General features: G+C 40.8%; 1 pseudogene; it reads right to left on the bottom strand.

Annotated features, from left to right (window-relative positions):
* Positions 1 to 599: 599 nt before the first annotated feature.
* LOC129084122 (probable sodium-coupled neutral amino acid transporter 6) lies at positions 600 to 12255 on the bottom strand (annotated as a pseudogene).
* Between the last annotated feature and the right edge of the window lie 408 nt (positions 12256 to 12663).

Below are 12663 nucleotides of genomic sequence, written 5' to 3'. Positions count from 1 at the left end.
TCCTACCCTGTATCAATATTGTTACAGATTGCATCTTTATACATTGTATGTCCATTCATATAGACTTACAATCATTGTTTTATGAATTTGCCCATTAAATCACATGGGAAAAAGAGAAATTATAAGCCATAACAAAAGCGAAATGATACTGGATTTTATATTTACCTATGTAGTTACCTTCACCAGTTCTTTATTTTTTTTCTTATGACTTCAATCTACAGTCTAATGTCTTTTCATTTCAGCCTGAAAGACTCCCTTTAATATTTATGGTAGAGCAGGTATACTAGCAATGAACTCCCTCAGCTACTGTTTGTCTGGGAATGGTTTAATTTCTTCTCCATTCTAGAAAGACTATTTTACCAGATATGAAATTCCTTTTTTTTTTTTTTTGCATTTTGAGTTTGTTTCTTATTTTGATTAAAACTGCTAAGAGCCCACTTTCCCCTACCTATTTTGGTTCTGTTTCACTTTTCTGTTAATAATGTTTACAAAAATATTAATCCATATAAAGAAGATCCCTCCAATGTGTTTTCCATAATTATTCTTTTTTTGCATATGGAGGTAAAGTACTGTTCCTAAGAAATAGGAAAATATACCTTTCATTTATTAATCCAATTTAAAATGATGAGTACTACATTAAAATTACCAACCAAAATTCCAAAGATGAGCAAAACAAAAACCCCAAACTTTTTCCATGAAAGAAAAATCTTCTCTGCTAAGTTTAAGATAAATAGTCCTGAGAATATAAAAAATCAAACATGTTGATGTACTGGAGCCAACTACACCAAACACATTCTTAATGTCAGGAACATATATTGCAAGAGAAACAATGGTAATATTGAGTCCTAAAGTAATTTTTTAAAAAAAGGTGAATCCATGAGAATTGAAAATTGGAGAAAAACATCACCACTAAAGCTTTCCTTTCAGTGAAGTGGATTAGAAGGACTCTCAAAAGTACAGCAAACAGAGCCCTGGCTAGATAGTTCAGTTGGTGAGAGCATCATCTCAATATGCCAAGGTTGCAGGTTCAATTCTAGGTCAGGGCACATACAAGAATCAACCAAAGAATGCATAAATGGATGGAACAACAAATTCATTCTCTCTTTCTCTGTCTCTCTCTCCTCCCCTTTTTTCCCCTCCCCCCACCTTCCTCCTCTCTCTCTCAAATCAATTTTTTAAAAATAATGTTTAAAAATAAAGAAGCAACCAATGAATTCATAAATAAGTGGAACAACAAATAGATGTTTCTCTATCTTCATCTCTCTAAAATCAATAACTACAAAAATTAGCCTTCACTGGTGTGGCTCAGTGGTTGAGTGCTGGTTCAATTCCCAGTCAGATCACATGCCTGAGTTGTGGGCCAGGTCCCCAGTTAGGGGATGCAAGAGGCAACCAATCAACATTTCTCTTGCACATCGATGTTTCTCTCCCTCTCTTTCTCCCTCCTTTCCCCTTCTCTAAAAATAAATAAATAAAATTTAAAAATATAGCAAACAGTATGCATAACTTCACAGTCGTGACAACATCATGTTGCAAATATTTACTATAATCTTGTAGTATATCAGATGCCACTTTGCCATAAAAAATGAGGTACCCAAAGAGTGCTGATGTAAAATACATGAGAAAAAATAAAGCAGTTGCTGTATTAGTTACATTTCATATTCTTTTCTTTTAAGGGCTTTGAAGTTCAAGTATATGGGCAATATTGAGGTATGGCAGAGAAATGAAGTGGCCATGGTTGGCATAGCATAAGCACTCTCTTTGGTTTATAATCATCTGTAGCATTTAAAATCTGGAAATATTGCTCTATACAATTTAATGTCAGAGGACAAGGGATGGACCATTTTTAAATTATTATCACAAAAGCAAAGAACACCATAAAAAAAAAAAAAGATAAATCACTTGAGTAGCCAAGAAAGCCTATTTTAGGGAAAAAAGGAAACACAATGAAAACACAAATGATTATTAGTGTGTTTGTCCATCAAGAAACCAAGATCCATTATAGTGTCCAGACAAAAATTCTGAAATAGCAGTAGGAAGCTCTGTTTTAATAATTAAAAGATAAGATGGCATGGTCCAATATTCTGAATTATGTTGCCTGCCACCGCCACCTTTCCAAGTAATCCAAATGCAAAGAGTCCAAGCTTCATAAGACATCATACTGTCTGAATGCACATATAAGCAGGAGATAAACTAAGAAAGAAGACAGGAGTCTTGGCTGGATCACTCAGTTGGTTGGAGCATCATCTTCTAGACCGAAAGTTTGTAGGTTCAATCCCCGGTCAAAGCACGTAACTAGGCTGTGGGTTTGATCTCCAGTAGGAGCACATATTGGGAGCAACCAATCAGGGTTTTTCTCTCACACTGATGTTTCTCTCTCTCTCTCTTCCCCCCTTCCTCTCTCTCTAAAATTAATAAATTCTCATATATCCTCAAGTGAGGATTCAAAAAAAAAGAAAAAAAGAAAAAAGAAGTCAGGAGAGTAGTTATCAGTAGCAAGAAACAAATCCAAGGATACTAGTATGAGCCATAAAATAAGCTAAGCCAATGATGCCACTTCCTGTGATGGCATTCACCAAATTAAATACTGAGAAACCAAATGAAATACCTGAGGATACCTGTCTATGAAGTTCATTGTTTAGCAACAGGCTCAACTCTTAAACCTCCATCTCCTCAGGCTGCTGGGTAGAGATGTACAAGTGGGGATCAACACTGATGATCTCCCAGGGTGCCTTTATGGCTGCTCACTGGTGGACTACCAGGTCCACCTACAAGCTACTAACCCCACACTCCCATCATTAGTCATACCAGAGGCAGAGCTATGGGCCCAGCCCTTCTGGTCATTGTCCCTCCCCAGAGCAGGGAAGCAACATAAAATTCTCGATTGATAGTTGGTTATCTTTTTGTCAGAACTTTATCTCATCCCATTGCTATCTGCCCTCCATGGTTCCTGAAGAGAAATCCATTGTTAATCTTACTGAAGATCCCTGAACATGATGAGTCAATTCTCTCTTGCTGTTTTCAAAACTCTCTGTTTGTCTTTGAGTTTCAACGATCTGACTACCAAGTGTTTTGGGTAGATCTTTTTGAGTTTTTTGTTTATGGAGTTCATTGAGCTTCTTGGACATGTATATTCATGTATTTCTTCAGATTTGGGGAGATTTTAGCCACTAATTATTCAATGTTTTTCTTCCCCTTTCTATCTCTCTTCTGCTAGGACTTCTATACTGTGTACCTCAGTATATTTAATGATATCTCACACATCCTTCATGCTCTGTTCATTTTCCTTCATTCTTATTTATTTCTTCTCTTCATACTGAATAATTTCAGTTGTCTTATCTCAAGTCTATTGATCCTTTTTTTTTTTTTTTTTTTTTTTTTGCCTGCTCAAATCTGCTGTTTAAGCCCTCTAGAAAGTTTTTCATTTCAGTTATACTTTCACCACCAAAATTTCTCTTTGGTTCCTTTATACAACTTCTTTTTGTTGATATTCTCATTTTGTTCATACATTTTTTAAATTTTCTTTTCGAGAGAGCAGAAAGGAGAGAGAAAGAAAAGGAGAGATGCATCGATGTACGAGAGAAACATCAATTGGTTACTCCTGTACTTACCCCAACTAGGGACCATACCTGCAACCTAGGCATGTGTCCTGACAGAGAATCAAACCAGTGACATTTTGCTTTGTGAGATGACACCCAACCAACTGACCCACACCAGACAGGGCCATACATTGTTTTCTTGATTCCCTTTAGTTTTTTGCCCATAGCTTCTTTTAGCTCACTGAACATATTTAAGACAGCAGATTTAATATCTTTGGCTAATAATTACAAGGTCTGAAATTCCACAGGGATAATTATTGTCAATTTTTCCTGTTAATGGATCATACTTTTCTAATTTTTTTGTATATTTCTATTTTGTTGAGAACTGGATATTTTGAATATTGTAATGGAAACCCTATAGATCAAAGATTGCTTACTCTTGCTAACTGAAAGTTAAATCCAACCATTTTTAATTTTTCCAGCCTATTTTTTGCATTGTGTATTCCTTATTTTGCGTGGTCCCTAATGTTTTGGTTGTGTTAGATCTGCAGTCAGCAAGTAATATAACAGATTTCTTTAAATGTCTGCTTGCCAAAAGAGGTTAGGGAAAGGGAAAAAAACATTAAGTTTTGTCTTTTTAAATTGCTTCAGAAGCTGTTTCAGTCCATAAGTAGTCCACCAGCCCTGCCATCTCAATCATTGTTTTGGTGGAGGGGCAGATTTCTAGAGCTCCCTCTACTGCCATCTCCCTGTGTAGTGACTGATTTTAATTTAGAAACAATACAGAGAAAATAATTATTAATTCCAAGTTCAAAGTCCGTGTTTTTCCCAAACATGGAAGAACATTTCATCAATGTGGGTCTTGACTTTTGTGTGATCTCTCATGAGCGATTGAATAATCCCGTAATTTTTTTTGTCAGCCATCTTTAAGTCACATATATTCTAAAAATCCCTTTCAGAGGCAGGAAAAGTATAAAACAGGCTGGAGATACTATCTGGAAAAAACATGGACCTAGAAGAGTCTACCAGGAGGATCAGAAATGAGATACCAAAGTGATGTTGCTAAATGAGATGTAACTTCCAGGGTTTGAAGAGAGAAAATAAGTTCTCAAGATCAAGGAATGTTTGATCAAAGGATGCATTGAGTCTGAGGGCAAAGAAGTCCCTAAGTCTTGTATTTATTATATGCTCTCTTCACTTATCACTCTCTACATGCTGGCTTGTGGCCTCCCCATCTTGTGGTCCTACTTGGTCGTTTAACTTACATATCATTTATCCTCTTCTAGGCATGTGTTCCTTGCTCCAGCATAATTAGATTTCTCTCAAGAACAAGAATAATGTCTTAAACTTTGAAATAAAGCTGAAAGAGGAGGAAGAAGAAGAAGAAAGAGTGTGGGGAAGGGTATATTAGTTTCCTGGCACTGCTTTAATAAATTACCATAAACTTCATGGCTCAAAACAACAAAAAAACGTATTCTCTCACAGTTCTGGAGACCAGAAGTCCAAAACCAAGGTGTCGGTAGGGCAATGCTCCTTCCAAAAGTTCTGAATCCATTCTTGCCTCTTCCAGCTTCTGTTGGCTCCGGGCATTTCTTGTCATTGTAGCATAAGTCCTGTCTTTGCCTCTGTCTTCACATGGCCTTCTTTCCTGTGTGTCCATGTGTCATCTCTTTGTTCCAGTCTCTTATGAAGATACCAGTCATTGCACTTAGGGCTTATCCTAAATCCAGAATAATTTTATCTCAAGATCTTTAACTTAATTACATATGCAGAGCCCTTTCTCCAAATGAAGTCACATTCACAGATACCAAGGTGTGGTATGACACAAAAATACATTTGGTTCTTACCCACAGTTCCAGGTACAGTTTCTAAAACCCTTGGGTTTTCCTGAGTGATAAAGAGTATCTTTTATTATTCATAATGAGCCCCTTTCAATCACACGCATTTATATTAATGGCAGGGCCTCTTGATAGCCTCAGAATAGGGCTGGTCACCAAGAAGACCTAGTGATTAGAGGATTAGAACTCTCAGCTCACTCAACAACCTCTGATAAGAGGAAGAAATGAGAGCTGGAGACTGATCTTTATAAAAGTTCTGAACCAATTAAATTCAGAGAGCTTCCAGGTTGGCAAACACATCAGGTGCTGGGAAGGTGGCACTCCCAGAGGGCATGAAAGCTCTGCATTGCTGCCCCATACCTTGCTCTGTGCATCTATTCCATCTGGCTATTTCAGAATTGTGTTCTTTATAATAAACAAGAAAACACAAGGAAGCTGTTTTCCTGAGTTCTATGAACTGTTGTAGCCAATTATCAAACCTGAGGAGTGGGTAGGAGAGTCCCTCAACTTACACATGATCAGTCAGAGGTATGGGTGGCCTGAGTTTTGCAACTGACATCTGAAGTAGGAACAGCCTTATGGGACTGGGCCCTTAACCTGTGGGGTCTGCACCTACCTTGGGCAATTAGTGTCACAACTGAACTGAACTGGTGGACACCAGTTTTGGTGTTGAAGAGTTGGAAAATTGGTTAACATGAGAGAAAACACTCCACAAAGGTTAGGATTTAGACACATATTTTGGGGAGTATATAATTCAACTCACTACAGAGGTGAAGAGAAAAAAGAGAAGGAGCTATGTGTTGTTGTTTTTTTTCCTTCACAAAATCTAATGGTACTAAGTGCATATTAATTAAATATATGAATGTGTTATTTGTGGTATCAACCTAAGAAGGTAAAGTGGAGAGGTTAATGGGTATCTCATGATAGAGACTCCTTTGCCTCTGGTTAGACATGGGGTCTTTATACAAACTTTATTAAAAATATTGTAAGGCCTCAGGGCTTTTCCACCTTCCCATCAATCCTGAGTTTACACTGCAGGAGGTCTCTTAGGAGAATGGGCAGGAAACATGGATAACAATTAAATGAGGAGAGAATCTGTGAGCTCATCCCTGGAATTGTGAGTGCTGCCAAAGAAAGCTAAGGAAGCCGCCAAAGAGCTAGGATCCAGACCTTGGCCCCTTCAGACATCATTCTTAGAATGTCCCCTGAAGTTTCTAACCATTAAAAAATAAGTGATTGAGATCCATGCCAAGGTCAGACAGCCAATGAAAGGAATACCATTGTTCTCAAATTTATGAATTTTTATTCATGTTGTTTCCCTCTCTTTTGTAACAGTACATTTTCTCTCTTTTTTTTAACAAAAAATAATAACAACTATTTGCTTTCACAGATATGCAATTTTGTCTTGCATCAGTGCTACAAGGTAGGTACCATTATTGCTATTTTACAGAGAGTGAAATGGGGCCCCAAAGAGGTAATATAAGGTTATGCAGACATCAATTGTGCAGCTGAGAATCAACATAGGCGCTAAATCCCATGCTTTTTCCTCCTCCTTATCAAGCCTTTCTTTCTATTCCTGCTGTTCCCTTTTCTTCCTTTTTACCCATTTCAAAGGCATTCATAGGCTTAGGACATGCTCCCAATTACTCTAAGATCCATGGTTCTCAGCACTCTGAGCACCAAAACTGCCCAAGGAGCTTTTATGACAGCCGGTGACCTGCCCCCCTCCCCCCGCAAGCATATCAAATCAGAACTTCTGGAGGTGTGGCTGGGACATGAGCATTCTGTCTGAGCCCACCAGGGCATCCTAATGTGCAGCTGGGAATGAGAAAGACTGCTATTGATCATGTTTGCACCTTTTATTAACTATAGAAAATAAAATATTAGCTCAAGGTTAATATAATCTTTGGAGCACATCTTATTAAACCTGCTTGATGAAACTCAATGTAACCACTGAGACTTACAGATGGTAAGTTGAGGTGACATGTTTAATGCCCCTCCTTTCCCAAATCCGACTGAAGGGGTCACAGAATTACATTCAGAGGGAGGAAAAGTCTATAACATTCACATAAACTAAGGAAGAACAGTATCAGTGAGCTAGAAACTTTGAGGAAGTAGACACCATTTGGCAGGTGAAAACAGCTGGGTCAAAGTATAACAAGAGCTGTTCAGCACTGACAAGGAAACACCATGTGGGAAGTGCATGGGTGAGATTCTCCCAAGACTTGGGAAATTCTCAGACTTGCACTGGCGGAGAATGGGCCTGTGGGAGAGCTGGTGGGGGCAGGGTGGGGGCAAAGGAGAGCTGTCTGGCAGCTCCACCAGTGCCTCACAAAGAGGCTGGCCACCCTGGAGAGATTTGGGAAGGCCCCCATCACCACCTCCACTACAAGAGACTTCAAAAGAACTATTTGAAAAAACAGTGAATCCCTAAGACAAAATGCCTGTCCAGTAATTTGCTACCAACTTTCCCTGGCAGACTAGGTCCTTAAGCAAGAAAGATAAAACTACCAAATAAATAAAAACTTCAAATTTCCCCCTTTGATACTAATATAACAGGAACTAACACAGTCGCTGACAAAACCATCTCAAGTTTTCAAGCTGGGTAAATATAGGTCTCCTCTGAAGGAAAGAGCAAATGGAAACAAAATTAAAATCACAGAGCATATGAAAAGGTTTGGTACATATTTGAATACTCAGAACAAATGTTTATCTATTAAATACATTTATTCCAAAAAGCAGAGAATAAGTTTAAGACAAGCTTTAATTTGGATTTTAACCAATGCTGCAAGGCCATTTTGGAGACCAGCTATAAAGAGCAAACAACTGATAAATATTGCTATGGATGAAAAGCATGCTCACTAGAATTTTTTAAAGTCATTTTTAAACAGAAATAGATAGCAGGCAGAAGCAGCCAGCAGCAGCCTGGGGAGCCTCTCAGAAATGGGTGGGTTTGGTGAATGTATACTTGTTGAATGTTGAGATCCCAAGCTCCCTTCCCCAACTCAGCTCCCAGAATGCTTGGCAACTAGGATGTTACCCTATAGGCAAGAGACACACAGATTCTCCTCAGACTTGACCAGCTCTAGGGGAAAGACCGGAAGCAACTCACTTGGGAGCTCCCTATAGCCACCCTACAGAGAGGGGGAAAAACGTGAAAGGGAATCCACATAGTGGTGGCAGATGCATCTTCTTGGCCAAGTCCCTCATCCCACTCCCAAGCACCTAGGCCCTGAGCAGGTGCAAGATGGGTTTTGCAGAGGTTATACAGGGTGGCTTCCTGAGGTGTCCAAAGGGAAAGAGGAGCTAAGGAAGGGGAAGCACATTTCTCAAGAAATGAATGCCACACAGGGTGAACTGGTGAGTGTGCCCTGCATTCCACTTTCTCCACATCTCAAACCAGCCCGCTTCTCTGGGGTCTGGCTACTCCATTTGTGGTCCCATCCTTCACAGCCCAGGGCAGAGCTTCTCCCTCCTTCAATTTTTCCTGATTACTCCTCTCCTTACCAACTATCTTTTTTTTTAATCTCGCACAATTCATGTGGTACATCTCATATAGTTTGGGCCTTAATTATAAATTTTTGTATTGCATATTATTATTTTACATATAATTTCCAAGCTGCATGATAAGAACAAGGACAATACCATACGCTTCTCTGTGGCCCCATCACCCCTAGCACAGGATTAAACCCAAAGTGTAGGCTTAAAGAGTGTTTGATGGTGAATGTTGATGGTTAAATTATAGATTCATTTATGCACTTCTATAGTGCCTCTTGTCACAGACACAATGGTATTTTACAGGTAGGTAGATCAGGGACAGATTTTTTATACATAGGAATTCAGATACAGAGCTGAGTTCCTTCAGTTCACGGCACGATGTTATAACTGGTCATACAAAATCTCCCCCTTCTTTAATTTCATTTGAATTTTTACCCTTTAGTTTTGATCCCTATGACCTGTCACCTTCCTCCTCCTCCCCAATAGATACTCATCTAACGTATTAAGAATTTGCCCTAGGAAATATACATATTTTAAAGTTGAACTGTTTTTTGCACGTATGTGCTTTTCTTCATTTTAAGTAGTATTATGTTATAGCTCTTGTTCTATTTCTTTCTTTTCCATTCGGCATCCTTTCTAAAGAACTGTGTTTGCGCACTGCCTCACTTGCTGCATGGTCTGCCGCCATAAGCTTCTTCACATTCACCTACCTATCCATTCCCCAAACAACAGACACCTATGTTGCCTCTGGCTCCCTGGGACCCAAAATAATGCCATGAAGAGCATTTTTACATGCTTGTCTCCACGTGGACGTATACAAGAGTTTCTCTGGTATATATTAGGATTGCCATGTCTTGGAATATAAAAATACATAATTTAGCTAAGTATTTTTGAATTGCTCTCCAGAATGGCTACACTCATCTCCCTTCTACCAACTGTAGATGAGAATTCTCTGCTGCATAATCAGAAATACCTGTCAAATACAATGACAGAAATAGCTTTCGTAGCAAAGTTGAAGCCCTCAGAAGGTAAGTCTTACTATGATTCTTAAGAACTCCATGAAAAGAAGAGGATAAAAAGACAAAAGCTGTTGCTTTTGGGTTCATTCATCTGGGTCACAACCATTTACCGTAGGGACAAGAATAAGCTGTTTATTCTTGCTTATCCCATCTTTCCATTCTATGCTCTGACTCTTGGCTACACTAGTTAGGGTGTGACTTATTTCAGACGGCTCTTTTGATTCATATCTCAAAAGGTTCTCTAACTTAGGAAAGAAAGGGAAAGAGAAGTAAGAAAGCATTGATTAAGAACACCTGAACCCACAGTTTCTTAAATGGCACATACACACGCACACACACAGAGTTAACTAGAAGTAATATGACTCTGAGGTTGATGCCTGTTTCCTACCAACGGGGGAATTGACGAAGCCCTTCACCAGGTGCGGCCCAGTGAAATGTCTCTGTCTTTTCCTGCCCGCACCCTCGTGTTTCATCACCCAGGGTCTGCATGGTCCCAGCGGCACGGAGTCCTTTTGTTTACCCTCTTCCCGTCCCCCACCTGGGGGCTCCCCAACTGTGGCTTCTCTGAGCACTCCTCTGCCATCATCTGTCCTCAGATGTGTAGGTGTGCCCCGTGCCCTCCACATGCCCACATTTGAGCTTGAAGATCAGACATGTCAGGCACCTTTTTCCCACTTCGCCTCAGCTGCCGAATCTCAAGAGCTAGGTAGCAGGACAGCTGATCAGACATGGAGACAGAGGAAGACCCAGCACCCAAGAAAGGGCAGAGAGCCTTCCCTGTCTGGCCCCCCAGGCCCCCCCACATGCCCCTCGGCTTCTTTTCTCTGATTCCTACCATCTGGGGTCCACCTAGGAATTGACAAACTCCTGTTGGTCACATCTGGTTTAAGAGAAAGAAACAAGGAGTTGGGAGACCTAACTAACAGGCAGCACTTGGCACACACAATAGAAGCAGCTGCTGTTTATAGCCCTTTTTAGGGTGGCCTCAAGCTGGACCTCACACTTCCCTCCCTGACTTTCCCCTGTGGGGCATTGTTTTACACAGAGCATCTGGAAACTCACAATCTTACAGCTAAAAAAAAAAAAAAAAAAAAAAAAAATCCATGAGTCCCATGAATCTATGAAACTAAAACGAACTTTCTTCCTGGGAAAACTTCCCAGCCCTGCTCCTGGTTTCGCCGTCTCTGTGAGGCAGGTCCATGCAGTGCTTAATTTCTCACTTTCCCTATCCATTAAATGGGAATAGAAAGATCAGCCAGTCAGCTATCTACTCAAAATGCTACCCCATGAAACCTTTTTCTAAATAACAGCCTGCGAGGTTTGAAACACTTTCAATGTCTCAACCAGGAAAAGAAAAACAGCATGAATCCAGGTTGTCGGTTCAAAACCAATATCACACTACATAGGAGGTGAGCAGCAAGGACCTTCCCAGGCCCACCCTGCCAGGGGTTGTTATCTGTGTCTCTGTGTCTCTTCTGACCTCTTCCCTGGTCTTGTCCCCATAGAAACAAGCCTGGAGCTGGCGGGCACCTCTGCGCGCACCATCTGACTCCACCAGAGCCTGTCTAATACCCACCTCTGATTTCAGATGCCTGAGCCGGCTCCGCTGGGCAAGGTGGTGCCTAATTACCTCCCTTCTGTTTTTTCCTCTCCCCGCCTCCCTTGCCCGCTCCCCTCCCTACCCCCTCAGAGGGCAGCCTTTCCAAGAAACAACACACGCGCACACCTGGCACGGTGCGATAGGGAAGCTCACCATGGATACCGGGCTACCATTCCCACCCTGGCGGCAGCTCCTGGGAATAAGTAACTATCTCCAGAATGCTACAAACTCCAGATGTGCACTGACTGGTGCCTTGAGATCAGCTTCCTTGTCTCATTATGCCTATTTTTTTTCACAAGTTTTATATATGCATATCAAGCCTTCAGAAGGGGAAAAAATGGGAAATGGTAATCTTCCTTTTAATATGCTACCGCATGCCAGTCCCGAACAGCTGTACACACACAACACATTGGACTGGACATGAAATATAGCCCAGGACCATTTTTTAAGCATTCATTCCCAGAGCTTACAAAACCCATTTACTTGGAGGGAGGTCACACAGTCTTCCTTCTGCATAAAAAGGTGGCTTTGAAATAGGTACGGCCATCTGGAAACAGCCTCCTCTGCCATTGATATGTAAAATGCACATATTACACCATCTTGCTCTGGACTGTGCAGCAGGAGGCAGAGACACACACAGGCCCGTAGCTGTTTAAATATACAGCCTCTGGTTCTCCACTGTGCTTACCTTGCTTGCTCTGAAAAACCACTTGCCAGCAGCCTTGGTGAGTCTGAGCAGGCTGGGGAGGCGGCTTGCTCATGGGGGCATTCATCTGTGTACAGGAGGAGTGTCCTGGGATCCAGATTTGGGGGGAAATGATTTGAACACTCTCCAGTGCTGCTCCAAGCTTGCTAATAAGAAAGAATCTGTCAAGTGCATGACTGGGAGTAAATAGCAAACACCCCATTGAAATAATGACCTCTGCTCTTCGGCTCATTAGAGCCAAGAAGTTGCTTCCCTCCCTGGAAGACTTAGATCCCACCTTCAATAACTAGTTTTGTCAGGCATTTAAAGGAGAAGAGCAATGGGTCCTATGTCACTAATTGATATCCATGTAGCCACGCAGTCAGGGAATGACTCTTTATGTTTATCAACATTCGATCCTTAAAATGAGTTACCCCCCTCCCTGCCACATACCCTTACACAAGATCTTCACTGTGCAGACCTT

This window comes from Pteronotus mesoamericanus, unplaced genomic scaffold (assembly GCF_021234165.1).
Source record: "Pteronotus mesoamericanus isolate MK-2021 breed Mesoamerican mustached bat unplaced genomic scaffold, CSHL_Meso_final scaffold_174, whole genome shotgun sequence".
NCBI lineage: Eukaryota > Metazoa > Chordata > Mammalia > Chiroptera > Mormoopidae > Pteronotus > Pteronotus mesoamericanus.
This window is presented reverse-complemented; position numbering and strand designations above follow the sequence as displayed.